The sequence below is a fragment of the Periplaneta americana genome, chromosome 17, assembly GCF_040183065.1.
Source record: "Periplaneta americana isolate PAMFEO1 chromosome 17, P.americana_PAMFEO1_priV1, whole genome shotgun sequence".
In the NCBI taxonomy this organism is placed as follows: domain Eukaryota; kingdom Metazoa; phylum Arthropoda; class Insecta; order Blattodea; family Blattidae; genus Periplaneta; species Periplaneta americana.
The window spans coordinates 98,585,193-98,601,109 of NC_091133.1; the positions used below are offsets into that span (position 1 = coordinate 98,585,193).

The 15,917-nt window shown below is 35.8% G+C and overlaps 1 protein-coding gene across 1 annotated transcript in view; it reads right to left on the minus strand.

The window, feature by feature from the left end:
• Window positions 1–5,722: 5,722 nt before the first annotated feature.
• The window catches only part of LOC138693199 (uncharacterized), a 41,470-nt gene continuing 31,275 nt past the window's right edge, over window positions 5,723–15,917 (minus strand). The window contains exon 5 of the mRNA XM_069816943.1: window positions 5,723–5,986. The gene's annotated coding sequence lies outside the window, so the exon portion shown is untranslated. The remainder of the gene's footprint in view (window positions 5,987–15,917) is intronic.

The window sequence follows — 15,917 nt, forward strand, 5'->3', positions numbered from 1 at the left end:
TGTCTATGCGAATGACGTGAATATGTTAGGAGAAAATCCACAAACGATTAGGGAAAATATGGGAATTTTACTGGAAGCAAGTAAAGAGATAGATTTGTAAGTAAATCCCGAAAAGACAAAGTATATGATTATGTCTCGTGACGAGAATATTGTACGAAATGGAAATATAAAAATTGGAAATTTATCTTTTGAAGAGGTGGAGCAGTTCAAATATCTGGGAGCAACAGTAACAAATATAAATTATACTCGGGAGGAAATTAAAGACAGAATAAATATGGGAAATGCTTGTTATTATTCGGTTGAGAAACTTTTATCATCCAGTCTGCTGTCGAAAAATCTGAAAGTTAGAATTTATAAAACAGTTATATTACCGGTTGTTCTGTATAGTTGTGAAACTTGGACTCTCACTTTGAGAAAGGAACATAGGTTAAGGGTGTTTGAGAATAAGGTGCTTAGGAAAATATTTGGGGCTAAGAGGGATGAAGTTACAGGAGCATGGAGAAAGTTACACAACACAGAACTGCACGCATTGTATTCTTCACCTGACATAATTAGGAACATTAAATCCAGACGTTTGAGATTGGCAGGGCATGTAGCACGTATGGGCGAATCCAGAAATACATATAGAGTGTTAGTTGGGAGGCCGGAGGGAAAAAGACCTTTGGGGAGGCCGAGACGTAGATGGGAAGATAATATTAAAATGGATTTGAGGGAGGTGGGATATGATGATAGAGAATGGATTAATGTTGCTCAGGATAGGGACCAATGGCGGGCTTATGTGAGGGCAGCAATGAACTTCCGGGTTCCTTAAAAGCCAGTAAGTAAGTAAGTAAGTATTATTATTTTGATTTCATTTTTCTTATTTTTCTACAAGGAAAAAAAAATATATGGCTTAATGCGTTCCCACCCATTTTCCCGAATCCGCATTCCCGAAAGAACATTTTCCCGAATGATATTTTTCTGAATCGACTTTCCTGAAGCCAAGGTCCCGAATTTCACTTACTATTCAGTTTCCCAAATACGAGTGATTCACGAAGAAAGGTAAAAAATTTAGGATGTGAATTCTGAAGTCATTCTGAGTCAGAAAGTTCATATGAATATGGGTCCATTTTCTAACGGTTACGGAGATATGGCTCTTTGAATTCACAAAAACTTCTGAGATTCCATTGTACTAACTCGCATTTAGAGATCGATAACGGACAAATTTAAAGTTTATACTCAAGTATGCATACATACCTTATATTCTAGATGTCGGGGTCGATGTTTCCGCACATCTTCAAAGGTACCTCCTTCTGCTTCAATGCACTGAATGCACTGTTGCGCTCGGACGTGAATCGCGCTCGTCGCTCGGGAGATTTGCACGTGGCTGTTCTTTATGCCGCATCCAAAATAGGTCGATTAGTGCCTCTCTCGTTTCCACCTTCCTTTGCTATAACAAGTCTTTCATTCAACCCCATAGACAGTAAATACTTTTCGATATAGTACCCTTCTGTTTGGAAAGCGTCGTTCATATTCAGCGACGACACGCAAGGAACTTCCATCGCACAAACCATAAACATACACAATATCGGCGTATTCTGCAGATTTAGCGTGGCTAAGACTGGGGGCATGGAAGGGTAATGAAATTGTCAACGAAGAAGAAGAGCGCCTTTGTCCACTGTGCAGACAAAAGGACTCCTATAGACATATTTTATTACAGTGTGTCGAATTGTAACATGTATGGAGAAAATATCTACCATCCTCGATGCTAAGTCAGAATAGGAGTTCGCTTGCATGTTTTAACCTCATGGGGAATAGAGAATGCAAACAAAAGACTGGATTGTTTCTTTTGCAGGCGAGACAGCTTAGAACTTCAGCTGTTGAAGTTTGTGATACGAACTGACGAAGGGATAATGGTATCTACCCAATTATACACTTTTATGTCTGTTTTAGGTTAGAATATATTATATAATGTGTTTTGCTGTGCCATTTTCATTTTGATAGGTGTGTTCTTTTAGAGAGTGGTTGAATATAATCATAGGCGAGGAAGGTGAAACCTACAAAGTAGGATTTGTTTTAGGTACAAAGCACGTACGGTCAGAAGACCCGTGCATTGGATTTTAGAGAAAATTGTGATAATATAACATCTGTATGTATAATATCTATCTATCTATCTATCTATCTATCTATCTATCTATCTATCTATCTATCTATCTATCTATCTATCTATCTATCTATCTATCTATCTATCTATCTATCTATCTATCTATCTATCTATCTATCTATCTATCTATCTATCTATCTATCTATCTATCTATCTATCTATCTATCTATCTATCTATCTATCTATCTATCTATCTATCTATCTATCTATCTATCTATCTATCTATCTATCTACCTACCTACCTACCTACCTACCTACCTACCTACCTACCTACCTACCTACCTACCTACCTACCTACCTACCTACCTACCTACCTACCTACCTACCTACCTACCTACCTACCTACCTACCTACCTACCTACCTACCTACCTACCTACCTACCTACCTACCTACCTACCTACCTATCTATCTATCTATCTATCTATCTATCTATCTATCTATCTATCTATCTATCTATCTATCTATCTATACTGCATTGTACAGTCTCTGGAATGAAATAAATAATAATAGGATAGACTGTTGTACCTTGAGCATAGTGCATCTTGGATCATTTTTTTCTGATTTTTGCTGCTACCTAGTCGACTCAAATTGAAGTAGATTGTACAGAAAGCTGCTAGGTAGCTCTGGCCATAGTTCCGGTTTGATTTATTACAAAGTGTGAGTTCTGTGGACGAAACAATTTTTTTTGGTACCAAAAGTAAATGTTTTGTTCATTGTTACATGTTTTCTAACACGAAACCAAATTGTATTTGTAACTATCAATCATGTATGGTGTGTTCCCTATCATCTGGTGAGTAAGTACATAAGTTAATTTTCTTTATTTATTCTCATCTCTACTTTAGGCAGTCATATTTGTTTAAACCTGCACCATCTTGTACCTTGGATCACAAAACATTTTGTACCAAGAAACATGTTCCAAGGTACATGATCCTATTGGGTTTTGTTTTTCTTTTATTTTAAGATCATGCCACGAAATAAGTATGGAGTTAAGAGTACCCCAGTTGATCCGGATGCCTTGAAGAAAGCTGTTGAAGCAGTTATGACTTCTCCAGGAATTAAATATCTCATTCAGAGAAGCCTTCAAATGATGGCAAATACATTTTTTTTAATTATTTGAGTTTTTATAGCTATATCTCCACATATATTCCCAGTTTTCCAATGTTTCAAGGTGCAAGAGGGTATGTATGTATGTATGTATGTATGTATGTATGTATGTATGTATGTATGTATGTATGTATGTATGTATGTATGTATGTATGTATGTATGTATGTATGTATGTATGTATGTATGTATGTATGTATGTATGTATGTATGTATGTATGTATGTATGTATGTATGTATGTATGTATGTATTTATTCACACTGCAATGGGTATATATCCGGTGGCAGTGGTAACTAATTGCACTCAATAATGACAATAATAAACTTATTAATTAAAAATGCAATTAATAATACTAATAATTAATACTAACAATAACAATAATAATAATAATAATAATAATAATAATAATAATAACAGGGAATATCCTAAAGTAAATGAAGCACGATCAGTTAAAATAACATTTAAAATAAAACTAATTTGTATCTTAAACCTAAGTTCGAACTAAAAGCCACGAGTATGATATGTTCATATCTGCACAAGTACCTTTCAACATTACACTCATTTCGCTGTCAACTCACTCACTGCACTGGAACTACGACACGTTTCACTGATTCTGTCCTGATTTCACTAACACTTCAAAAACATTTCACTGTTCAAATACTTTGCACTGCCACTATAAACTATAAAGTTTCACTGACAGGAACACGTTTCACTTACACAACACACTTCACTGACACAACACAATTCTTCACTGATAGAACACTTCAATAACAAAATATCATTTACTCCCTTTAAATACTGTGTATAATTACCGTCTATTAGTAAAGTCCTTAAGCCTATTTTTAAATACATTTTTTGTTGTTGGTAAAGCCTTTAGTAAGTCTGCAGGTAAAGCATTCCAGTCCCTGATAGTACGATTGAGAAAATAAAACTTTCCAGTACGATTCAAGGTACATGAATCTGTTGTACAGTACCGTGTATCACTTTAAGTATCCCTTCATATTATACTTTTACATCCTTAATAGATCTGTAAAACTGGAAAATATCTGCAGGAAGTTATAAGGGAATCTTCAATAATTATTTTAAGCATTATTTTCATTTAAAAATGTCATTTCCCAAAATTAAAAATAAAAAATAAAGTGTGAAAAGTGATTCAAGGTACTGCAGTCTCCCCTACTAACAATACTTGACCTAATAAAATATCGGACATTACTCTCACAAAGAACGAATATCCATGCCCTATACGAGATTCGTTCCTTTTACCGTGGCAGCTACAAAACTTTCGACCTGGAAGCCTTAGTAGAGCGCGTACGTAACGGGCAACTTTTCAGTTCATTGTAAAGTTTTAGAAATTAGATAACATTTTGTCAGTGTTTGAAGTGAATAGAGCCGTGCTCTCCTACCTTATTGCGGTGTCTCCAGGAACATCAAAGTGGGTCTTCTTCCTTTATGCCTTGTACTAGATTAAATGTTTACTTGTCTCTCCTGCGCCCTTACTGAAAATCAAGCCCCTCTGCGGCGGATACTGTTTTAATACTGCGCCAATTTGTGATATAAAACCTTTAAATTACAGCCTTTGTTATATAGTGTCGCATTCACTAATATCCTAACACCCAACAGGGGAAGTGTTAAAATTAGCGAGGGGCATAAAAATATCCATTACGGGAAGTGATTGCAATATGTATTTCATCTCTCGCAGTTATGAGCCTTTAAAGCATTTATGGTGTACGAACACAAGCACCTCCATTTATTAGTTTGTGTTTAAATCTCTTAACAGCATCGCCATTTTGTGTTTCGCTTACTAGAGTTTATCGTTTCTGTCGATAGAACGACGTTAAATATATATTATAGCTTAAAGGGAGCGCTTTGCATGAATTGCTCAGAAATTCATTAATTTCTACATTAATTTTCTCATTTATTTATTTATCCACTCACTCACTCACTCACTCACTCACTCACTCACTCACTCACTCACTCACTCACTCACTCACTCACTCACTCACTCACATTTCGTCTGTAATATTTGCCGGGCTGATCACGTAAACACCATCCTTCGAAATGTTGTCCTGGCTCCATCTAGGAATGTTACGTTTTTATTTAACGACGCTCCGACTGCCGAGGTTATATCAACGTCGCCGGATGTGCCGGAATTTTGTCCCGCAGGAGTTCTTTTACATGCCAGTAAATCTACTGACATGGGCCTGTCGCATTTAAGGACACTTAAATTCCATCGAACTGGTCCAGGATCAAACTCGCAACCTCAGACATAGAAGGCCAGCGCTATACCAACTCCGCCAACCAGGCCGACACTATGATACGAAAATTAAAGTTATGTTTATCTTTACAAATTCTTAAGATTGTGTAAATTACTCTATTCCCAACACATCGGTTACAAAGTATCTACAAATAATGATGATATGCAGCAAAGATTGTTTTCATCTTACTCTACAGAAGAAAATACTAACATTTATAATGCTAAACCAAAATGGCAAAGATTTTGGTAGACAAACATTTATTGAAATGGAAATATTTACAACATATAAATTATATATTTAATCTACCACTTTTGTACATCACAATTACTTTCAACAATCATATTTTAAGATCTGAAATACATTCAGTAGACAAGACACATAAGACTTCTAGATCAGCCGAAGTACAGACTTACTTTGAGTTAAAATACGCATTTTAAACGGTGTAAACTTTTAAAAAAACTTCCAGTAACTGCATGACCGACATCTGTAAAAGAATAAGAGAATTATATATGAAAGGTTGCTCAGCAAACAGTTTTATTACTAAAAAGAATGTATGGATAGTATTGTGAATGTCAAAATTAACTGTATATTCTTGATGATGTAATTTGCAGTAACAATTACTATTCTAGCCCATATTAATAAATTAATATTATTAGCCTGCTACAAAATAGGATAATTATTTCTTCTATCTAACAATCTAGTTATAGTATTTTAATATACGGTACTTTATATCATATTTTACTCATATATTATATTATGTACTGCTCGCTGGCGCGGTGTTTTGCTTCTCGGCGGCTGTGCATGTCGCAGCCGGTCACACTCGTGCGGGCTATTCCATATGAAATCGGACAACGAAATACCATGACATGTCAGAATTGTCTGAAAATTCGTACAGACGTTTAGTATATGGGAACTAGTAAATGTACAAATTTTGGCTTTCCTTAGCCCAGTAGTTTTCAGATAAAATTCTTTAAAATTTAGCGTATTTTGTATTTTCTTCTTACTTTAAACACATACTACTACGCCTGGCTTCGAAATAAAAAATTAAGCTATAGCTAATTTTGTAGTGCACATTTAAGTGTATTAATGGGGTGTAACACATATTTTATTGTTTGTGGAAATCATGGATATACTGTTTTTTGTGATTTATAACTTGTTACCACCGAAAAAGTATGAATATAAAATATTATAATATTAGTTATTGTTGAGACAAAAATCATACAATTTTTTTTTTAAAAGCTATTTTAAATGAAAAGCCTTAAAATAAATATTTCAAATCTCGCTATAAAAATACGCGCTCCCTGCAGCGTCATGCGGCGATGTGAGAGCAGCCAGAATATTCTTATCAGCTGGCCTTGAAACAGCTGGTGTGTAGTAACAACACAGGGATGAGACGAATACGTGACCCACCAGCCAGTCTTCTGCGTATATTATTACAGGGTGACAGTGGATGTTCAGTTCCAGTGTTTGAAAGTTTTCTTTTATTGTGTTGCAGAAAATTCAACAAAAACTACTCTGTTAAGGTAAGATGATGATTATGTATTGCCTTAAAAGCAAGAATTATAGCTATCAATCATGCTATTACAGAATCGCGTCACAAAAATACATGTGCACATTATCGGTACTGAAAAGTCAAATCCTTTTTTATAGGGTGCCCAAAATGGAAAATCGTTTTAGGACGGCTCGCTGCTTCAGCCCCTTCCAACGATTACATAGAAAAAGGACCACAGAAAAGTTTAAGATAGTGCCAAATTGGATATTGGAAAAGTTTAACATTCCCATTAACTTAAAAAACTCTGTGAGAATGTGTAGAACTTGTTCCTGCAATTATACAAGACTATAATAATAATAATAATAATAATAATAATAATAATAATAATAATAATAATAATAATAATGGCTTTATTTAACCTGGCAGATTTAAGGTCGTAAGGCCTTCTCTTACACTCAACCAGGAATAAGACTTGCTTACACAGTTGAACATAAAACTGGATCGGAATTAAGTAGTTACATACTGATACAATTTAGGTACATAATGAGACCTACGGATATTACCGGTACTTCTAAATATTGTGCTGAACAAATTACAAATCCCAATTCTGATATCTATCACAGTGATAAAACTAATGTAGGAGGAAGCGCAGGTAACCCAAGTGTTACAGAGGAAAGAACAGGAGAGGAACTTATTGAAGTGGATAGTGCTGATAATACAAGTGACGGTACTACTACTACTACTACTACTACTACTACTACTACTACTACTACTACTACTACTACTACTACTACTACTACTACTACTACTACTTCTAATGACTTTCAGAAAGAAATTGCGATTCCAAAATTAAATCAATCGCTCGCTTCTATTGAGGAAAGTCCACTGGAACAAGAACATCGCATGCCTTCATACCTGTCTCCACATCAAAGCTGGAAATGAAACTTTTCTCCCATGCTGCCAATAGTGTTGAAGTAACCATCAGTAAACAGTAACAGGTTAGTGTAGGGTTATGTAATTATTTTAGTATTCAGAGAAATACGTCTTTCATTTCGAGTTGTTTTCAAATGCGTGAACTACTCGCATGACGCAACTTACGAGCTGCTAGCGTTGGCCAACTACGCGCACGCTCAGCTTGCTGTGGGATGCAGCCGCGCGGCGAAGAAATCCACGATGAGAATTCTTTCTTAATTTTTTTTTCACCCTTACCCAAAGAAAATTTTGGATCTGTAAACTGCGTTTCATTCTATATTAAGTCGCCCATATTGTCGTATTTTTATGTTTGAGCTATTTTTTAAAGAAAAAAAGTAAAATAAATAAATCTGCCTAGTCAAGTGAATAAGAATTTAAAAAAAATCCCTCCAAAGTCATTATATTACTCTCTGAGTCTGCTTTAAAAAGAGATGTCGTTGAAAATTCTACCACTAAATTTCACTGAGCAATGTTCTTCCAAAGCTAAGAATTTTACGAAAGTACGATAAATTTGACGCTCTATAAAATGAAATGTAATACTAGTTGGGGATATTTTAATTCACCATTAGGCTTGTCCAGTGAAGGCCTTTCAATGACAGAAGCACCGCTTTTTTTTTTAAATGCGAGGTCAGATTTTGTGAAATTTTGTCCGATTTCACGTGGAACAGCCCGTACGTTAACCTCGCTACTTAAAACTGGTATAAAATACAATATAGAAGATGCTGGAAATGTCATCCTCCCTCGGCTAGACAGGCGTTGTATCGGGAAAACATATTCTTACTGACACGATTAAGTTCGGCCATTGTAATGTTTCTGATTTCATTTGTTCTACCGTTATATAAGACTTTTAACCTCAGAATAATTAAACAGCTCAATTTAAGAACAATGAAGAGTAAAGAAGCAAAATGCCGCCCCAGCAGTCATTCTTTGCTATCCACTGAAATACATATTCTGTTCTATCTACTCGTAATCTATTTAATCTATTCTACATATTCAATCAGTTCTATTCTATGTAATCTATCTGCTCTAATAAAGCCATGTTGATTTATACAGGGTGTTTAAAAAGTATCCAATATTTTAGGAGCTGCTAGTATGCATCAAAACAAGAAAATAATGTCTAATAAACATGGGTCCTACAACACATATTTTCTGAGATCTGAACACTTGTTCATAGAAGGTGCTTAATGTCACGGTCCATTCATGGCACTGCATTCCTCTGCCCTTCGGCATAAGGAATCACGCAGTCTTTGAAATTTGTTTTAATACGTTAATAAGAAAGTCCTGATAACGATCCCCAATTAATCTCTCTGGTAGCACGTATGGCCCTATTAATCTACACCAAGAACGCCTGCCCATAAGTTGATTGAGAATCGGTGCTGATGCCTTGTTTCTACAACTGCAAGGGGATTTTCATCAGCCTACACATGCTGATCACGAAAATTCACAACACCATCTCTGCTGAACCCCGCTCATATCCGCAACCAGACTTTTGTTTTCAGTATTCCTTGCGACGTATCTGTATCCCATGCCAGGGGTATCAACTACGGTATGATTATCTGGTAGTCTGCTGTATTGTGGGGCAGAGAAATGCTTTGCCATAAATGGACGTCACATTGAGCACCTCCTATGAATAAGTGTTCAGATCTCAGAAAGTATGTGTCGTAGGACCCATGTTTATTAGTAGAGAGCGGAATGTTAGGTCCTAAAAAGTGGAATTTTAGGCACCTAAAATAGGCTCTTAAACTCCTTTATTTACGCTCTATAAAATGAGAAATAGGCTTTCTTTGTTTGTTAAAGAATTCCACTAATATAAGATTCAACATTTATTTCATGCAAACTTCTTGGATTAAAAGAAACTTCCACACATTTCACATTTTACAAGGGTACACATGCATACACAAAATGAAGACAGTCTGTTTTTAAGTTAGTGTTTTTCATTTACTGATCACATTTCCATAGTTTCTTCACAGTAGATAATCAGCACCTATTGTGGCTATTGTGTCGCTCACTGCTGTATTTACAAATGGTGAGCAAAAAGAAGGGGTTGTTATCTGTCTTGGAATGTAAGAGAATGCTTATTCGTGTACAACCCAGCGAGTTTGTGTGAAATTGCTGACAGACAGAGGAAGATATAATAATAATAATAATAATAATAATAATAATAATAATAATAATAATAGTAATAATAACAATAATAATAATAGTAATAATAACAATAATAATAATAATAATAATAATTTGTTCCGCAGGAGTTCTCTTACATGCCAGCAAATCTACTGACATGAGCCTGTCGTATTTAAGCACACTTAAATGCCATTGAGCTGAGCCGAGATCGAACCCGCAACCTCGAGTACAGAAGGCCAGCGCTATACCGACTAAGCTACCCAGGCCGACTGAAAGTTTGAATTTTAGGATTGAAAGATTGTAAGAATGAGAAGAGGTGGCCTGGAGGTACTTCTCTATTGTGCCGTCTGCTAGGAAGTAGTTGTTATCCGTCTTGGAATGTAAACGGTACAGGATGTTGAGAAAACTGTAAACAGTTACGAAAAACGATGCAAAAATTAAAAAAAAAAAACATAAAAATAGACACTAACGTCGAAGTAGGCATTTTTATATCCATATTTCCATGAAAAATGTAAATACTAAATCTTAAGCCTGTATGTATCAAGGAAAAAAATAGGTTTATGCCTAAACTCCAATCTCTGTTTATTAGACATTATTTTCTTGTTTTGATGCATACTATCACCTCCTAAAATATTGGATACTTTCTAACACCCTGTATATTCTATCGTATCTTTTCTAAGTACTCTTTACTATCTATTACATAAATTTTATTTTGTGCGTTACATCCATTCATTTATATTAATTACATCTAGTATTTCTATATTCTATGCTAGTCCCTCTACTACAAATTATTCTATTTCATTATAATTATAATCGGAATATAAAGTAACTTATGTATATGCTTTCACGTGTTAATTAACTAGGTTGCCTTGTTGACTAGTTTCGTCTTGCGCGCCATCTTCAGAACTTAATGTTAATTAATACGTGAAAGCATATATATATTTTATATTCCCAAGTGATAATTATGGTGTTAAAAGTTGTGTAATCAAGATGTACTGGGTTCAAAAAGTTCCCGGAATTTTACTACCATTTTTCGTATTAATATATAGCAAGGGATATTATACATTTGTTTTGTTGGTAACATTTATGATGTCATTTCCTTAAAGTTTGTTGATAATGGCGATTGTTGGTTTTGAGTTGTAGGCAATTGTTTATTATAGTGTTTTGTTTGTTCGTCGCACTTTGTAATTATATCCACAGAGCAACGTACAAACATCAAGTTCTGTGTTTTGTTACACAAAACTCCTGCAGAGATTTCTTAAACAAAATTATTGCTGGTGATGAAACTTGGTGCTACTTGTACGATCCAGTCCCTAAACGACAGTCATCTGAGTGGAAATTGAAAACATCTCCTCGGAAGCAAAAATTTCCTAGGGACACTTCCAAAGGCAAAGTTATGTTGGAAGTTTTCTTCGACTCTCAGGGTCTCATCCACCATGAGTTCATTCCAGAAGGTCGTACTGTAATGAAAGAATTGTACGTAGAAATCCTCCTTCGCCTCCGGGACTCAGTGAGAAGGAAACGTCCAGAAAAGTGGGTAGAAAACAACTGGTTCCTTATGCATGACAATGCACCTGCTCATCGCGCAATTATTGTAAAGAATTTTCTTGCCAGCACAACATAACTGCTTTGGATCACTCACCAGACTCTCCTGATCTCTCACCACCTGATTACTTTCTGTTTCCCCGTCTGAAAAGTCATCTGAAAGGACGGAGATTCAATGCTGAAGAGGTTATCGCAAACGCGACGAGAGCACTAAGACGGGTTTCACAAAATGGCTTCCAGGCCTGCTTCCAGGAACTCTACACGCGTTGGCAAAAGTGTGTTGTTGCGGAAGGCAACTATTATGAAAGGAATGCTGTAGAATAGTGTTTAAGGTACGTTGTTTCTATGATACTAGCAAATTCCGGGAACTTTTTGAACCTAGTATGTATAATTATTATCTACTTAGGGATCTATCTTTACTATGTACAGAGTGGAAGTGATATAACTGGGCAGATAGAAGACATTAAAATAAATAAAAACCATTGTTCGTTTTGTGATAAAGTGAACGGTTAATTACAAAATTAGGCTAAAACTTTGTATAATTTGGCAACAGGGCATCGCTTGCTCACCTAAGAATACTCATACGCACTCGGTCAGTATAGCAGCATTCCGTTCCTTAGTTACTGCAGTAGGGTTGCCAATCTTCCTAATGACAGAAAATAATTATACGTGTTAATTTTTTAATTTAATTTGCAATAAAACAGTATAATTTATTTTTAAAATTTAAAGAGATAAAGCATTCCTTAACAGTTTGTTTAATGCTATGAGTAAACATTAGAATCGTACGAATAATAAGCTACCCACTGAGTGCAGCCTAAGTGTTAACTTTTAGGAAATCATTTTTTTCTTAAGAAAGTATTCCTTTGTGGCCAATATAATATTAGAATTTTTTTACTATACTCTATCCGAGAAATAGACTGTTAAAGTCTGAACACATTTCTTGTTTGGTGACTACGTTGATCCTTTCGATAAAATGCTGAGAGCAAAACTAAGGAAAATTATGAAAGTAAAGGGATATACAGATCACATAAAAACTACAAGTTTGTGAATCGTCCCAGAATAAAGAAATTATTAACCAAGGTGTAAGGCAACGGTGCCCATTGTCCCCTTCTTTAGTTTAACATTTATATTGACGCAGCTATGTACCAATGACAAGAACGATTAGGCTATCAATTTAGACTAGATAACTTTATATTAAATACTGGTATTTTTTGCTGACGACGATATCATCCTTTCATATTCTAAGGAATACCTTTAGAGCGCTGCTTATCTACTCCAAATAGTTACAGAAAGTTATAATTTAAGTATATCTTTATTTATATCCAAATTTATGACTTTTCAAGGAAAGTATTCGGTGAGATCTAAAATAGTATTACATTATTATAAAATAGAACAAGTTAAAAGTTTTAATCCATTATCTTGGATGACACACCTCTTATGATGAAGATAAAGATCTTAAGTAAAAACTATCAAGATTCCAGCACATATTGTGTGGAACTATTTACAGAATCATAAAAATAAAGCTATAAAATATACCATGTTCAAGTTCTATACGCTTATGGCAGTGCCACTTATAACTTACGGCAGTCAAAATTTGGCTTTGAATAGATGGAGAAAGAGAAAAACTGAGTTATCTAGAAGCAGAATGTACCACTTTCAAAACTGTTTTTTTTTCTCGGGAAAATGCAAAAACGTTCTACAAATGTGTGTTTAAATATTTTCAACTTGCTTTTTTCCATATAAAAGATTTCAGGGATGTAAATGGAATGTCGTTACTTTTTAAAATAATTTGTTTACATAAATACCTAAACTTTTAATTCACATTGGCACTTGGTACGTTTTGATGCGAAAACATTGAAATTACATACTTTGGAACTGATATTTATTCGATGTTGCTGTGTAAAACATTGCATAAAGAACAAAAACTTTGAATAATTTGTCTCTCTCCTACATAGGATATGCAGTGAAAATAATTTCAAATTTTGCTTGAACTAAAAAAAATACACCTGACCTATGTCATGGTTCGGAATGCTTAGTCCTTCATAACAGCATTAATTTCACATTTTGAAGGATCGAGCAATCACTAGCTAGCTCAGAAATCTACTGAACAAAAGATTGAGACGACAAATCCAACTGAGGATGAACCTGTTCAGACTTGAACGTGTAAACGTTGCAAAATGTAAATGGTACGTTTTGTTTCTACATTAGGAGAGATTTTCAATACATATGGCACCTTTCTGCAACCAGGTCACTTTTTTCACTATCAATACTGCATGAAAATCGTTGAGAAAGAAGATCATAGCTTCGACGTTTAGTCGTGTTTGCTTACACCTTTACGAAACAACATTTAATTCAAATTGTGACACAATTGCATGTGGTACGTTTTGAACCTGCAGATATGAGACTTTAAAGGCGAAATGGGGGCTACACATTAACCCTAGCAATACCAACGGTGGGTAGGTCTTTCCCACCTTTTTCAAAATGTATATTTTAAATGTGTAATAATTGATGTATTAAAAATATGAAAATATTATTTATTGTCAATTGTGGGTCCTTATGTGTTAGGTATTGCTTAATCGTTTTTACAGAAACTTTAACTAAAATATGAAAATATGTCAAGGTGGACAAAAAATCTCTCCCCTCCCCCGTTGAAATAATTGTTCGAAAATATACAATGACATTTCAATTTTTTTCTTGAAAAACTATTCAAAATTAAACATTTTTGTAGTGGTTGGTACTGCATGTTATTAAAACTACCTTTGGTATTGCTATGGTTAAAAGAATATATCTCTAACGACAACATTAAAAATAACTTTATTATTCATAATCTGCAGAACAAAACAAATAAATCTAAACAAGAATGGTTTCAACGAAAGGATTCCTCTGGAATTATCAAACAAACTCTGCAATACAAACCAAAAGGTTGACGTATGGGTTGGTCGACCTAGGCTATACTAGGACGATAGTCTTTGAGACGGAACAAACTTACAGCGTACCCTTGACATACAGGGTGTTTAAAAAATACGGGGCATAATTTCAGGTATGTATTTCCCACATGTAAGCAATAAAAATAGTTCATTACAACATGTGTCCGGAAATGCTTCATTTCCGAGTTATGGCCTTCACAACATTGAAATTCACCGGAACGTTTTTCTTTCCGCAGGTCGTTGTCATTATAGAAGATGTTCAAAATGTCCACCTCCTGCTTGAAAACAGACCTCACATCGATGTCTCATTGACCTGCGAACACGATCCCTAACTCCAGGAGTATTGCGTATGTCCTCAGAACATGCCACAATTCGATTCCGAAAGGATTCCAAATCAGGCACCGGAGACGAATAAGCCAATGATTTTAAATGGCCCCACAAGTACAAATCGAGAGGGGGTTCAGATCAGGTGAGCGTGGAGGCCAAGCAATTGGGCCACCTCTACCTATCCATCGATCAGGGAACCTTCGATCCAAGTACCGGCGAGCCGTACGACTGAAGTGTGCAGGAGGCGCCATGATGCAAGAAGTGAATGTGTTGACGATTGATCAGTGGAGTGTCTTCTAAAACATGAGGTATGGTGTTTTCCAGGAAGTTTGTGTACGCCTGCCCCGTAAGTCTGTTTACAAGTACATGGGGTCCAACTAATCGATCACCAATGATACCGGCCCACATGTTGAGGGAGAACCGCACCTGGTGATGAGATGGAACAGTTACACGTGGGTTTTCATACTCCCATACATGCTGATTGTGGAAATTTGTTATGCCATCTCGTGTGAACTGTGCTTCATCTGTAAATAATACTAAGGCAGGAAAGTTCGGCTTTTCACCACACTGCTGCAAGAACCACTGACCGAACCTAACTCGTGCAGGGTAATCTGCAGGTGACAGGGCCTGTACACGTTGCAAATGATAAGGATACTCTTTCAACAGTCTCCAGACAGTCGTATGAGGAACATTGACTTGCAACGCTACCCTTCGTGTGCTCATAGAAGGAGTCATGTTCACAGCCTCCAGAATCTCCTCCTGTACTTCTGGAGTTGTAGATCTTGGTCGTCCCCTTCCCAAACCAGGAGAGTTAAATTTTCCATACTCGCACAGACGGTAATGGAGACGTACAAATGTCTTCCGATCTGGACATTGTCGCTGTGGGTACCTCTCCTGGTACAAACGACGAGCCAGCGCAGCATTGCCGTCCGCCTTACCGTACATGAAGTGTATCTCTGCCAGCTCTTGATTTGAATATATGTCGCACAGTCTAACGCCTACACAACACTGAATGTAACCTTCGCCTC